Raw genomic sequence first — 14160 nt, forward strand, 5'->3', positions numbered from 1 at the left:
CTACCACCTAGCTTAAAAACGAACCTACAGTTAACAATTAAACTCACAGAAAGTGTGTGATTGCCAGCTCAGAATCTTTAGGTCAAATCACAATCCAGATGCATAGCAACAAATCTATTCCAAGTCCTAAGAAGTGTCAGGATTGCTATAAGTTCACTTCTTATTTCATGAGATTTCCTACAGGCTCCACTGAGTGGAAAAAAGTTGTAGAAGTCATTCACATAGAGCAGAGCTCAGGCAACCAGTTTCCCACCAGCCCCTCAGCTCAGCTAAGGAGGAGTGGGAGGAACCCCATGTCATTACGCACCTGCATCAACCTGTTACTGCCTCCTGTCCCAGTGTTACACCCTTAGCAATAAACCACAAACTGGATATAAAACAGGCACAAACCCCAGCACTCCCAGGACTTCAAAGCAGCAGGCAGTATTTTATGTCAAAATAAACAAACAAATGCATGTAGAAAGAAGTAGATGTTTATGCTACATTATGCGGTGCAGGGTGGGAGGATAACCCCACCAGCTCCATTTCTAGACAGTACATCTTTGCACAACTTCTTTGTTGAAAAAAATCAGGGACACACCATCTTATAAGGATTCCCTCAGGCTTCCAGCCTCTCCCTCTCTTCACAATGTGTGGGCAGGATACAGCTGTTCAGCTTCACTGCGTGGTCTTCTCATCCAAACTGTTCACATAATGCAAAAATTACATCCCTCAAGGCACTATGGAAATTCACATCCTAACACAGTTTTAAATGCCTATTTCACAGCCTAGTGCATGTATTACGTTTGCTCCAGAGTTCAGTGTTTCAAACGATACCACAACGCCTCAGATTAAGTCTGTGGGAGTTCTTTTGTACCTCAAAAGGACAAGGAATTACTCATTCTTTGCGGAACAACAGAAAATAATTATTTATTTAAACAAAAAAAATCACAATGAAGAGTTCTCTCACTGTCTCACTCCCCTCCCTGCCTTCCCCTGTTTCTTTCAAGTAAATTTAAAATCCAGAAAATTTGTGAATTACATAAAAGGTCATTCTGGGGACTTAGCCCAGCTCAACAGAAAGGAGCATTTTAAGTTAAATACTGCACTACAGCTTGTTCACTTGCTCCAGCTGAGTAGTCCCCATTCACAGGAGAAACGAAAAGGATTTCTGCTGCTATACATCACATAAATGCAACATGATATGAAATGTTTATAGACATGGATTCAAGAAATTTCTGACTCAAGCTTTCAACAATGACATTAGTTTGGAAAAGTATCCTTTATGCTTTCAGCATCCACTTCAAGCCTGGGAAGCAAGCACAGAAGAATGAGCTCAGCTCCAGGTGTCTGGGGAACCTCTGTCCAAGATCAGCCTTGACCGGGATCATTGTGTGGACCCAGGTGAGTCATATAAGGCCACATCCACAAATGAAGGGGCTCATGCACACTCCCACTGGATGCAGATCCTGGCCTCACCACCACAGTGTGTCAGGGAGGGTTTGCAGTAAAAAGCCATCATGTACTGCCATCATGCATTCTTCCCATCTCTCATTTCCCTCAAGAGATGACTTCTTGCACTTCAGGAATGTTGGTCATATGTTTCTTTTGGCTCATCTGTAGAAGAAAATTACATTTGCCAGGTTATTCAATGCAGAGTTTGGTTGAAAATGTGATTGTAATTCCTACTTGCATGAAATGGTCAGCAGAGATCCCTGGCACAAACACCTTGTGTTAAGCTTCAAATTGAATTCAGTCCATCAGAAAAACAAAAGGAAAGATGAAAGAGGAGAGGAAGCTGACATTTTGGCAGCATCTGCCTTTTCAGAAGACAGCAGGTGCTGCCAAAAAATTAGACTTTCTCATCTGATTTCCTCATTGTTTTTGTCATGGGGGGCAATTAAATCATACAGTTGCAACTGATCTAACGTATGAAGGCTCCATCCTGATAGTAGGATGATTTTCTTGATCTTTTTTTTTAAATATCCTTCCTCCAAATGCCCACTGTCCCTCCAAATCTCTCTGTGGCCCCTAAGTCCTAATTAAATCTTGCAGGTTCTGTTCCTGTGGTGCTTTCCCTGCTGCAGTTTTTGTTTCCACTCCAAGTCTGTCTTTCCTTCACAGTCCAGATGTAATTCAAAGATGCTCTGCTGTTCTTTGCTATCAGCTGCTCACCTGAACTCCCATTTTCTAACAGTTTAGTTGTTACCCTGTGAATGGCTGCTATTCGTCTTGGCACTCAACAAGACATATTGATGGCAAAGTGTGAGTATGAAACAGTAGCTCTGACTTAAACCTACGGAAGGAATGCAATGCAGAATTCAGGTATCGGTTCAGGAATGGAGCAGAAAAATCTAATTTATGGTTCTGCACTGTATTACATGTTATGCACCAAGAAAGGGGATTCACAAGAAAATATTAGTAAACCCAGTTCAGGGATGCATAAGGCATTACATTTCTCACAGACAGAAGGACTTAGTGCAGAGATGAGGTTTAGATATCTCTATGACTTAAATCCTTAAACTGTCCTCTTGTTGAAATGCCCAAGTCATGCATTTAGAGGCAGAGGAAGCAGCATGGGTATTTCGCAACATTGCCTGGCTTGTGCTTAAGCCATGGCCAAGGAGGACAAGTCAGAAGAAGCCTCAGCCAGCACCTAGGGCTAGGGTAACCAGTTAGAAGAGGGGGAGATGACTTTCCTGCTCCCTGAATTTCCTAGAGACTAGGGCCAAAGCAGAAGTTTTCACTCTTCCATTTGACAGCCTTACTCTCTTGCCCACAGTTGCACTCTCTTTTGCTTGCTCTTTGGGCAGACCCATAACTGTTTCCTCCCTTGCTCCAAAATTTCCTAGCATCAGCATATTATGCAAAAGGTGGTTTTGAGTTGCCATCCCTTTGTAGCAGAGTGTTAAGCATGCTTTGAGTATTTTAGGTTGAACTAAGGCCTGCAGGGCAGGAGGTTATGGAACCAAGAGAAGCTTAAGTCTAACTGACAATTTCTAGAAGGTGTATAACAAGCTCTTGGCCAAAATGGTAGTACTCCTACTCTGGAGTATAACAGAAATAACCTACAAAATATTTTGAAAGAACATTTACACTATTATAGGATACCTCAAGTTCTAAGCTTCTTAGGTAGAGATCTGCTACGTCATTTGGTTTGAGTGAGGATCTAGGAAAGTTCTTCTTCCAGGCTACACAGAACATCAGACATGGCACACACTTGTGAGGAGGGAGGAAAGGGGAATTCTAAGCAGACATTTCCATTGTGAGGAGAAGAATAGAATAGAATAGAATAGAATAGAATAGAATAGAATAGAATAGAATAGAATAGAATAGACCAGGTTGGAAGAGACCTTCAAGATCATCGTGCCCAACCTATCAACTAATCCAACACCACCTAATCAACTAAATCATGGCACCAAGCACCCTATTAAGTCTCCTCCTGAACACCTCCAATGATGGTGACTCCACCACCTCCCCAGGCAGCCCATTCCAATGGGCAATCACTCTGTGTAGAACTTCTTCCTAACATCCAAGTAAACTTCCCCTGGCACAGCCTGAGACTGTGTCCTCTTGTTCTGGTACTGGCTGCCTGGGAGAAGAGACCAACATCCGCATGTCTACAACCTTCCTTCAGGTAGTTGTAGAGAGCAATAAGGTCACCCCTGAGTCTCCTCTTCTCCAGGCTAAGCAACCCCAGCTCCCTCAGCCTCTCCTCATAGGGCTTGTGTTCCAAACCCCTCACCAATTTCGTGGCCCTTCTCTGGACATGTTCCAGCAAGTCAACATCCTTCCTAAACTGAGGGGCCCAGAACTGGACACAGCTTAAAGTAAACTGAACTGGACATTAGCCACAAAAATCCCCTGTCCTGCAAGTCACCAGTCACTAACTGACATCATAAGACAGAGTATAATATTTGCTTTTCTGCCCCAGCTCCAAGGAAGAAGAGCAGTTTATCTGCTGTCTGAGAGCCCCTGAGGGAGAGGGAGAGGGAGAGGGAGAGGGAGAGGGAGAGGGAGAGGGAGAGGGAGAGGGAGAGGGAGAGGGAGAGGGAGAGGGAGAGGGAGAGGGAGAGGGAGAGGGAGAGGGAGAGGGAGAGGGAGAGGGAGAGGGAGAGGGAGAGGGAGAGGGAGAGGGAGAGGGAGAGATCATGGCTGTGATGATCTAAATAGCAATGCCAAGCTTAGAGAAGCAGGGCTCCAGTTCATCTAGGAGAAGGCAGGCACTATCAGAAAGCATTTGGATAGTAAATGTAGTGTCAGTTTTTAATGGAATAGGGAGACAATGAGTTGTACATCACAGAGGTAATGGCACAGGACTATCACAGTGGCAGACTTTTAATCTTTCTGGATACACCCAGCTTTTCTAAACCCATTCAGCATAGCTCCTAACACAACTATCATAGCCACATTTTCAAGCCAATGTCATGTCAGAAGCACTCAGTATATGGAGCTCTTTGGAAAATTGGCTTCTACTTTTTGGCAGTAATTGAAAGCTGAGCTCTTAGGAAAATGGGAGCTCTGAATGCTTGGATGACATTTCTCTACTTTACTCCCAAATAGGAGAACTTGTAAGCCACAAAGTCAGTGTCATCAGCCATCTTTTAAGGATATCACCATGAGAAAATTATTAAATTTGTTGTTCTATTTTGTCCTCACGAGAACTAAAAGACAAAGTTAACATCAGCAGAGTGACAGAACACTATAGGATTGAGATTTAAATACCCTTTGTTTTAATACACAGCCTCATAATTTTAATAACAGAAACAGCACTGATGTACCTGTAGGCAGCAGAATGTGTAGTGCATGCCTGCTCCTATAAATGAAAGGAAACACAAGGCGGTTATCTCTGCAAGATTTTATTAGGTGACATAGGATGAACAATTACATACTGTGCAATAAGCTAAGTGAGGTTTTAATCGCTGCTGCATTTATGGATGGTTTATCCTGACCTTTCATAGCCTTAAAAACTAATAATTGAAGCAAAACAAAGTTTCCCAGCTCCGCTCAGAAACTAGCCATGTGAGCATAATCAAATCCCAGGCATTAGTAAAGCCTGGATTCCTGAGCTGGTGGGGAACTGAGTCACTTCCTACGTCAGATGGTGCTGGACAAGCAATGTCTTTTGGATTTGATCAAATTAGAAAAAAGGGCTTTGGGTTTATGGCTAAATCCAAATCATCACTCAAATAAAATTACACTGAATTTGCAGCTTTCATTGCATACTTCATTTACAATACCAACTGTTGTGATACCTTTAAAGAAGAATATTTATTCTAAGAATAGTTATATAGAAAATATGTTAGAGAAAAGTACTATAAAGAGAGAGCTCTGTCTTACAGAGATATCAATTCTGGGGAAAGATTGTCTTAGGCAAAGAGGTTTAATGAAGTCCATGTGTAGGTTAGTAGCAGAGCTATGAACAAAATATTTTCTCCCTCTTCATTATACCAGTATGGCTTTCCAGAGAGGTGAGTGAAATGAGAAGGCATGAGAAATGCTATTTAACAGTTTTCACATTAATATTTTTCTCCTGGTCTTCTGAAGACCCACAGCTCTCATTAGGCCTCTAATCTAGAACTTTCTTACTTTCAGAAAACTTGGAATAAAAGTTGCCTCCCCTTCATTCATCCTTTACATGCCATTGATTTATGGACCTTCATGCCTCTTCTAACCAAGTGATGCCTTTCATTCACAAGGCAGTCATTAGAAGTTAAAGACTGGATGACTCACTATCATGAAGCTAGCTCTAATGATAATATATTTTAACTGTAGCCATGTCTGTAAATACAGGAATGCAAAGCTGCCCTGTTTCAGCTTATTTATACATGAAGAAAAGAAATATTGTGATTCTCTTTTTTTTCTTTTTCTTTTTCCAGAAGGGAGGCACATTTGCAAAGCCTGCCTGCAATAAGTCCTGTCTACCTGTGGTCTCCTTCAGACGAGTGGATTTTCAAGGTCTCCAGCAAGCTGTCTTGTTCCAGGCTTGGTGACGAAAGTGCCTACAGCATTTTGTTTTCCACTTTCAGCTGCAAATGCAAAGGACCAGACACATCTCAGATTAAACTCACCACAAACATTCAGAAAGTTAATAGTGATTTGACCCACAAAAGAGAGAGATAATGTACATATACGATGAGTTTGCAGGCATCATCCCTTGCAGCTGTGCATCTGTCCTTCACACATGAAAGAAATAGGTCTAGCTACCAAACTCCTTGTTTCATTTTCCCTTCTGTACAGCTACATTCAGGTTTTTCCAAACCACAGCTCTGTACAACATTACAGATGCCTGGGCCAGATCCTTAGCAGTTGTAACACAGCCTGGCTCCACAGATTTCAAACACCTTTCCCACCCACTGGAGAATCTGTTTGCAAGTTGAAAGTACTTCCCTCTCCTCCTTCCTTACCTGCCATGGAAACATACACACAAGCATCCATATACATGGCAAATGGATGGAGTCCAAAATGTTTTTCTCCGTTCTGGTAGCATTACTTTATTTGTTGGTGGGTTTTGGTGGTGTTTTTTGGTTGGGTTTTTTTTTTCCAAACTAACTTGGAAGAAAATCTTTGAAAGCTTTCCAATGCAAATGTTCCTGGGGCAAGAGGGCTGAATGTAAATAATAGGGCTTGGCTCTGCAAGAATCTTTAACTTTGAGTCCTAAGTAAAACATCCTCCTCTTCTTCTTTCCATCCCACAGCTGATGAGTACAGTACGTGCTTATGCATTGCTTCATCAGACACTCCTCAATGCTGTCAGGTCACTGAGTAAATAGCAGCTTCTGCCAAGGAAGTAGAAATGTGCTGGTCTGACAGCTTTGGTAGTGTCTTTCCCCTAGCAAGACAGACATTTTCTCTAATTTATGTGGTTCACTGAGAAACAGGTAAGACATGCTAGAGAAGCATCTCTTCCTTGGTGGTGTGCATGTGAAAATTGCTGGGAAAACCAGAGAGAAGGGATCCTATCTTGTGGTAATTAGGGCAAGGGAAGAAAAAAGGGGGAGGTGGAGAAGGTGGAACCTTTAGTCCCTGTTTCTTAGTTTCTTTGGGCCTTGAAGTGGTTGAATCAAAGAACTTCTGATTTTCAGAACCGCACAATGACACCCCTCTCAGATCAGTCAACAAACATTAAAGCAGGAATGATCACATGATAGGATGCTGGGAAAAGGTGTCAAAAGATAACAAAGGCTTCTGTTTTGATTTGCTAATGAAAAGATAATCACCAGAGTGGGATTTGATGAATCAAGTTGGATAGACCTACCTTTACTCTGAAAATAATGCAGCTTTCCACTAGAGAAACTGCATTTGGGCTGGGTGAGGTGAACATGGTGAAGAGCATTCAGTAAAAGACAATGAAAGACTGTCATCTACTGCAAATTCAGAATATCTTTGAGCATCCACTGAGATAACCATCTAGGTGCAAGCACTTTGAGTCATTTTCTGAGTTTATGCACTTTTGAGGACCAGGACAATCCTACTCTGACACATGTACAATGTTCAACTGATGGAGTCTCTCAGTGTCTTTGTAATACAAAGAAATTAATTACTCCATTAATTACTCCAACACAAAGTTGGCAATGTTTGACTATTAACATCTTTAAGCATCTTCTGGGTAAATCAAACTAATGCAAAGGTTTTTTTCTGATTTCATTATTCCATTTCCTCCTTCTGTCTTACAAGGCTTTAACACTGCATGGCATATAGGCAACTCTTGTTGCAAAAAATTTGTTGCAGCTGATGGTTTTTTTAATTGGTTGGTAGTTGGATTTGAAAGATGCAAGACTGGTGGAGATAAAAAATGCTGGTTTGCCTAGGGACAGTTGTGAAATCCACTAGTAATCCCCAAAGAGACTTGAATGAATCCTAAATTCCTATATAGGGCTGTTGCTGCTGTTGATTTTTTTTAACTTGTGGATCCCTAATGCCCTTCACATAATGGATAAACATAACTACACTTGGGCAAAAGAAAAAGGCCTGTTGGAAACTCTGGTCATTTGCAGAGTTGACTTTATATATGACTGTTTCTTTGATAAGAAACAGAGGGATTTCCAGATTCAGCAGCTTGGTGTCTTCCTTTAAGGCATGCACCAAATTTTTAATATACCATAGGCTAGCCTTATTAGATTAATTAAAGAAACCTATTAATTTCCAAGTAAATGAAGAATATTTTTAATCATTGCTTGTGAACCACTTAGCACATTAACTTGTCCCTCTGAAGTCATTTACTTAAGTGTGCCCTGAGTTTGCTTAATCCATAACTGGTCAATAGTATATTAATATTACAGTCTCATTTTGGATCTAAGCATGTCTGAGCCTATTAAACTGTCACCTTGGATTTAGTTGCATGGAAAAATTATCTGCATTCAGAGATAGAGGGAGAAAAGTATTAAAGTGAATCGAGCACTAATGAAATTAATCATAATCATTCTAAGTACTTTCAACCACTATCACCCACTGGGAGATGCTGCTACAGGAAAGTCTTCCTGCTTCGTTGTTTTTATGGCTGAGCCATGGAGTACAGTTTAGCTTTAGTTTGTTCCAAAGACACTGATAATGCTCTGAAGATATTTTGGAATCATTTCTCTTTTTTCAGAAAAAAATAAGAGTCAACCTTAGAGACAACCTTGACATATCAACCACTTCATGCAAAGCTTGTTCTACTGAACTAATGTAGGTCAAACCTACTATAGTTTGTGTCATAATTCATTCAAACTGTGAGACTCCAACTCCTACTTTTTACTTTTACTGCACCATTTGTGAACCTAATATATAAAATTTACAGATCCAAGACAATAGGAAAGAACAAGTCGGGAGACAAATTATTTATGGCCCTGCAGTGTAAGATACATTTAGATATACAGAGCCAGATCCTGAGCTGTGTAAATCAGAATAGGTGCATGGTGTATTATATCCTATAAAACTATACAGATTTATGTTAGTGTTGTAAGATTATCCTTTACAACACTTCTCTTAATTCATGCAAAATTTTTATAATCCTTTAATAATATTTGAATTTAAAAATGCCTTTTTCTTTCCTTACATGCTGCTGTAGTCTGTAGTGGCAAGACACTAATCTGTATCCTGTTTAATACTCCGTGAAACTTTTGAAGGGTTCCCCCACATTGTTTAGAAACTCTAGTGGTATATGGATTAAACAGAACCTCTGATGAAGAGCAACATGACAATAGGAAAGACAAAAAATAGTAGCAGATCAAAAGAAGTTATCTCTAGAAACAAATTCTTGTTATCCACAATTAAGCAACTTTTGACATTTAAAAAATATTTGATCGTTGTTTTGGCTTACAGAACCGCTTAAGGGGTACTGTCATGTGTAAATTAAATTCCAGGGAAGGTTAAATATAGTTCTTTGGGAAGGACTGCATGGTTTAAATTACCTAATTATTTGGAAAACTCTGTTCTCTTGTAATTAAATGTATAGAAAAGACTGTGTCATTTTACTAAGTGCATTTAGACGGGAGATGTTTATCAGGAAATAGGTATTTCCTCCCGAAGATCATAGAGATACTGTCATCACCCACAACTGTGTAAGAAGAAGGGAAGTTAGTTTATACACTTATCAGTGCTCTACTGCTGCTGAATGGAAGTGAGACAAGAGCACTCCTGTATTTGGTTGTATTCAGCCCTCCAAGACCTGGTCCTGTAAAGCCCTTAAATACATGCTTTGCTCAAGACTTTCCCTAGAGTTCACGACTATGCAAGAAGGAACACAAGGTAATGTGCACAGGTAATGCCCTGTTCATGAAGAGTGTAATCTAATATGTGTCTGCCACAGTAAAGAGTCACTGTTTGCAGTACCCAGAGCCAGACTGATGCCTTGTACTCACTTCAGACTGTCTTGTTCTACAAATGTTCTCAGGCTTCAGAAGGATGACTGTGAGAGTGAGTTGTGGCCCATGCTAGTAAGGGGATCACTGGATCACTAGGGTTTGTTTGGTCTGTTTTTAAATGTCTCGAGTGAAGGGATTTTGCCATATTTCTGAGGAAGACTCCTCCTGAACCTAGCAGATATCAACAACAGGATATCTATTCCATTATATTTGCCATCATCTTTCTCTGTGTTTTGTCCATTCTTCATCACCATGTTCTCCTTTACTTAAGTGTACCTGCATCAATATTCACATTCTTCAGTATTTCTCTTTCCTTCTCCAGAGCCATTTTTCAGTCCCAAAACTGTAGTTCTTCCATTCTATCTTTGGTGTCGCTCCAACCACTTCCTTTCTGTTTTAGGAGAATTTCATTTTCTACCTCTCTCCAATTTGCTTGTTCAGTTCAATTCTGCTGTCTGTGGCTGAGAAAGAGTAATGACAGCCTTGCTTAGGGCTCAGAACTCCATCCCATCAATTTAATATTGCAATTCAGTCATCATTCACATGGATTGTTCAAACCTTACTCATGAACCAAAGTCTTGCTCTCAAAAGGGCCGGAAATTAAGTCTGCACAATTTGCCTAAGCACCACAATGCCATTCACTGCAGCAAATCTGTGATATGGAACAGAGCCTTGGAAAAGAAAACAGCAAGCAAGGTCCCATTGCTTAAAATTCGGATATTTCCAATATGTACCTGGAATTACACAAATAGCTGTGGATTCCCAGTTTTGACAAGTCTGATCCCCAGTTGTAATATTTGTCATAATTGTATTAGGGAAGAAATTACATACTCATTATAAAAAGTGCACTGGTGCACAAAACCTGTGTCTGGTGGGCCCAGAGCATCTGAACTGCTTATGAGAGGAATGTTTTGGTTTCATACATATGTAAAGGAGAGATTTTTCAAAGTGAACATGAAATTAGAGGCAGCTCATCAAAATTTCCCATGAATGAATTCTACAGAACACAACATAACTTTAAGGAAAAAAGAAAAAAAAGAAAAAAAAAAAAGAGAGAAGGGAAAAAAGAAAAAGAAATTGATTTATTGCTAATAGTCATAAAGGGAAACCATAAATCTACTGAGGCCATGCAGGGAGTCTAGTAGTGAGCAAGAACACATGTAATCAATATGAATGTATTAATTTTTATTTTCTCTCAGCCAGAATCAATATGCATGGTATCTCAATGTTGAATAGGCATAGCTTTTGCCCCAGTGAGTTTACAAATAATTCAGCAAAACTCCTGTTGAGTTGTGATTGAATAATAAGTTACGCTCTAGCTAGACAAAATACACAGGCAGGCAGTACACTGACAGAGTCAAAAACTGGGAGCCAGCAATTCTAGAAAAGATCTGGGCACAGGAATACAAGAGAAGAGCAGAACAGTAAAAGGTGACTTGGAGGAAGTCTCTGTTTCATGGCTACATCCTCCCAGAGAGCATAAAGCAACACCACTGGAGTTGCCAAAGCAGAGGAGGAGCAGACACAGGACCCAGGGAAATCTGGAAGTTCGCTGCTTCCTGGTATTGCACCCTGGGCAAATGTCTTGCACAGAGCAGGTGTGGATCATGCAGAGGAAGCCTCCTCTTTGCTCCCCTCCACTAACACTGTTGAGGAAGCAGCCTGTTGCTTTCTCCAGTGTCTTTAATTTTAAAATAGCCTTAAAGCCCTGCAGAAAACAGCATGGGATTTTTTTATGTTGGGTTTTTTTGTTGGGTTTTTTTTTATGATGGTAACAAAGACTTGGCTCTTGGTGTAAAGCCTGTCATGTAATCACCCAACAGCTAAAGAGTACCTGAGATGTCATGCAGAAACAAAGGAAGAAGTCACCCTGACCAGAGGAGTGAGTGAAAGCAGAGAAAAACATTCATATTCATTGACTGAAGCTTCTGCACTTATGTCTGCACACTGAATCTACCTGGGGCACTAAGAAAAATCTACACAAATAAATATAGATGTTTCATGTGCTCCTGAACTTACCTGCCGGAATTAAAGGTGACTGTGTCACTCAATCCACCCAAGTAGGCAGCCTGAAAATAGTTCAAAGAGCAGTTAGGCATCTAACTTCTACTGAAAGTCAGGAGTATTGGCCACTGAGCTACTCTTTGAAGACACACAGAGCATGCATTGCTCTGTGTCAGTCAGTATGTTTCTCAATGGTCTCTTTCTTTTCCTGAAAAGTTCCAGAAAAAAAATCCCCCTTTATGAGCTCTCTAAGACTATTCATTGCACACTGTTTATCTCATCACTTCCCAGTAATTCCAGTTATTACACTCTGTTCTGTCATGCCTTCAGTTTGTTATCCACCTAATGGAAAGACCTAATTCCTTCCCTGACTGGTTGGGAGGCTTGGCTAATGGTGCTGTGTAAATGAAGAAGATGGTTATTACTATGATTATGAGTGTTCCATTAGTAATAACAAAGAACTGTGATCAGGTATGGCAGGTATACAGGAAATGAGAGAAAATACCTACTTATAAAGGAGGTTAAAGAAACAACTGCTTCTCAGGAACTCAGGAGAGAGATTTGCATGTGAAACAGAACATGAGGAGCTCTTCAAAACAAATTCCTAATTGCATTAACTCCAATTAAAAAAAAAACAACATTTAATTTTGATGTGTGTTTTAGCTCAGGGAACACTGGCTTCCTGCAAGCATGCTTACAGCAATACTTGTAAGAAGAAGAGTGTGAGGTCAGATATTTGGTGATTCATACTCCAGCAAGAGCCACACTACCCTGGGTGAGAGGAGGATTCAAGGACAGCGCTCATCTCCTGTGCCAGAGAGGCCAGTGACTAGGGAAGGAAGTAAAAGACAAGCAAAGATGATCTTTTCTTACTGCATCCTTGAAGATTTTGGCAATCAGTTGGTTTTAATCTCCCACAGCACTGCTGACAACCCCATGAAAGAACCTTTCTATTTTTTTTTTTTTTTTGTTTTTTTTTTTTTTTTTTGTTTTTTTTTTTTTTGTTTTTTTGTTTTCTCTTGAGCTATGGCATACCAGTACATCTGGGGCAGATGTAAACATATTTCAGACATCAGAGCACAGAGAAAAAGAGTGGTATAAATCCCACCTGTATTCTTGAATGTAATCCTCCAAGGCAGAGACACTAGCTCAGCTGTCAGGTGGAGTTAGGTTATATTTAACTGGAAAAGAACAGCCCTAGACAATAGTGATCTAGTTACCTCCTCACAAGTGATATGCTGACCATAAGTGTTTAAAATGTGACACAGCAAATACTTTCAAATAGTGTTCAGCTCACAGCAATTTGCTTTCAAAGTAAGAGGCAATATTTTTCTCTAGGGAATGATTCCTTGCAGCTCATGGTCCAAGCCTTTAAGTCAACCTCTGCTCCCACCCCACCCCCCAGTTGTACCAATTGCAAAGGGCTTTCAAAACCCAAGCTTTTGAAATCAACTCTTGTCAAAGATGAATCCATAGGTTACCCCATTCCTTCAAATACCCAGGACACCAACAAGATGCAAGTCAGAGAAGTGCAGCTATGTCCCACTTAAACACAGATAAAGAAACCAAACATAACAGTAAACATGTACAATCTACTATCTATTGTATTAGCATCTTCATTCTTTTGGATTTTGTCACTCATCCAAAACTCTCATCACAATCCATCTATGCCCTAAACACTGTCTGGCATATTTTTCCAGAGAAAACCAGGAAGCTCATTAGCTTCCTTTAGAAGATAAAAATCTGCAGTTCAACTTAAACTTCAAGAAAACATATTTGATTTCATTTACTGGAAGGTAATTCTTACAAAACTAACAGGAGAAAAGTTGATCCATCTTCAAGGCTCTTGTTTGTTGACACTCTGTTCATGGCATACCTCAGATATCTGAACACGGAAGAGACTTTATTTGCTGTCATCCGCAAAGCCTTGTAGGAAAAACTTAGAGGAAATGGAGAAATAGGAATATAAATTTTATAAGGAATAGTGCGGGGGGGAGTACAGAATTATTTCAATTAAACAGACAAAAATACTTTTAAAAAAATAGATATTTTTACAGCTGACTAAAGCTGTACTAGAAGCAATTCATTGCTTGTACAATGGCATCTGCACAGACAGCTGTAGTTCCCTTGTGTAAAACCTACTGGGTACAGCAGTGAATTTGCTTGAACTCGTTTTCACAGGCAGCATGGTCTAACAAAGGAATAGTTAATGATTTCTGCTAAATAATAGAGAGCTTCAGACACATGGCAGTGCAGGATGCTCCTTACTCTCCCTTTGTCTAAGCATACCTCTTAAACCTTGCACAATCTAGAATCTAATTTGGGGCAAGAG

This window comes from Dryobates pubescens, chromosome 5 (genome assembly GCF_014839835.1).
Source record: "Dryobates pubescens isolate bDryPub1 chromosome 5, bDryPub1.pri, whole genome shotgun sequence".
Taxonomy (NCBI): Eukaryota; Metazoa; Chordata; class Aves; order Piciformes; family Picidae; genus Dryobates; species Dryobates pubescens.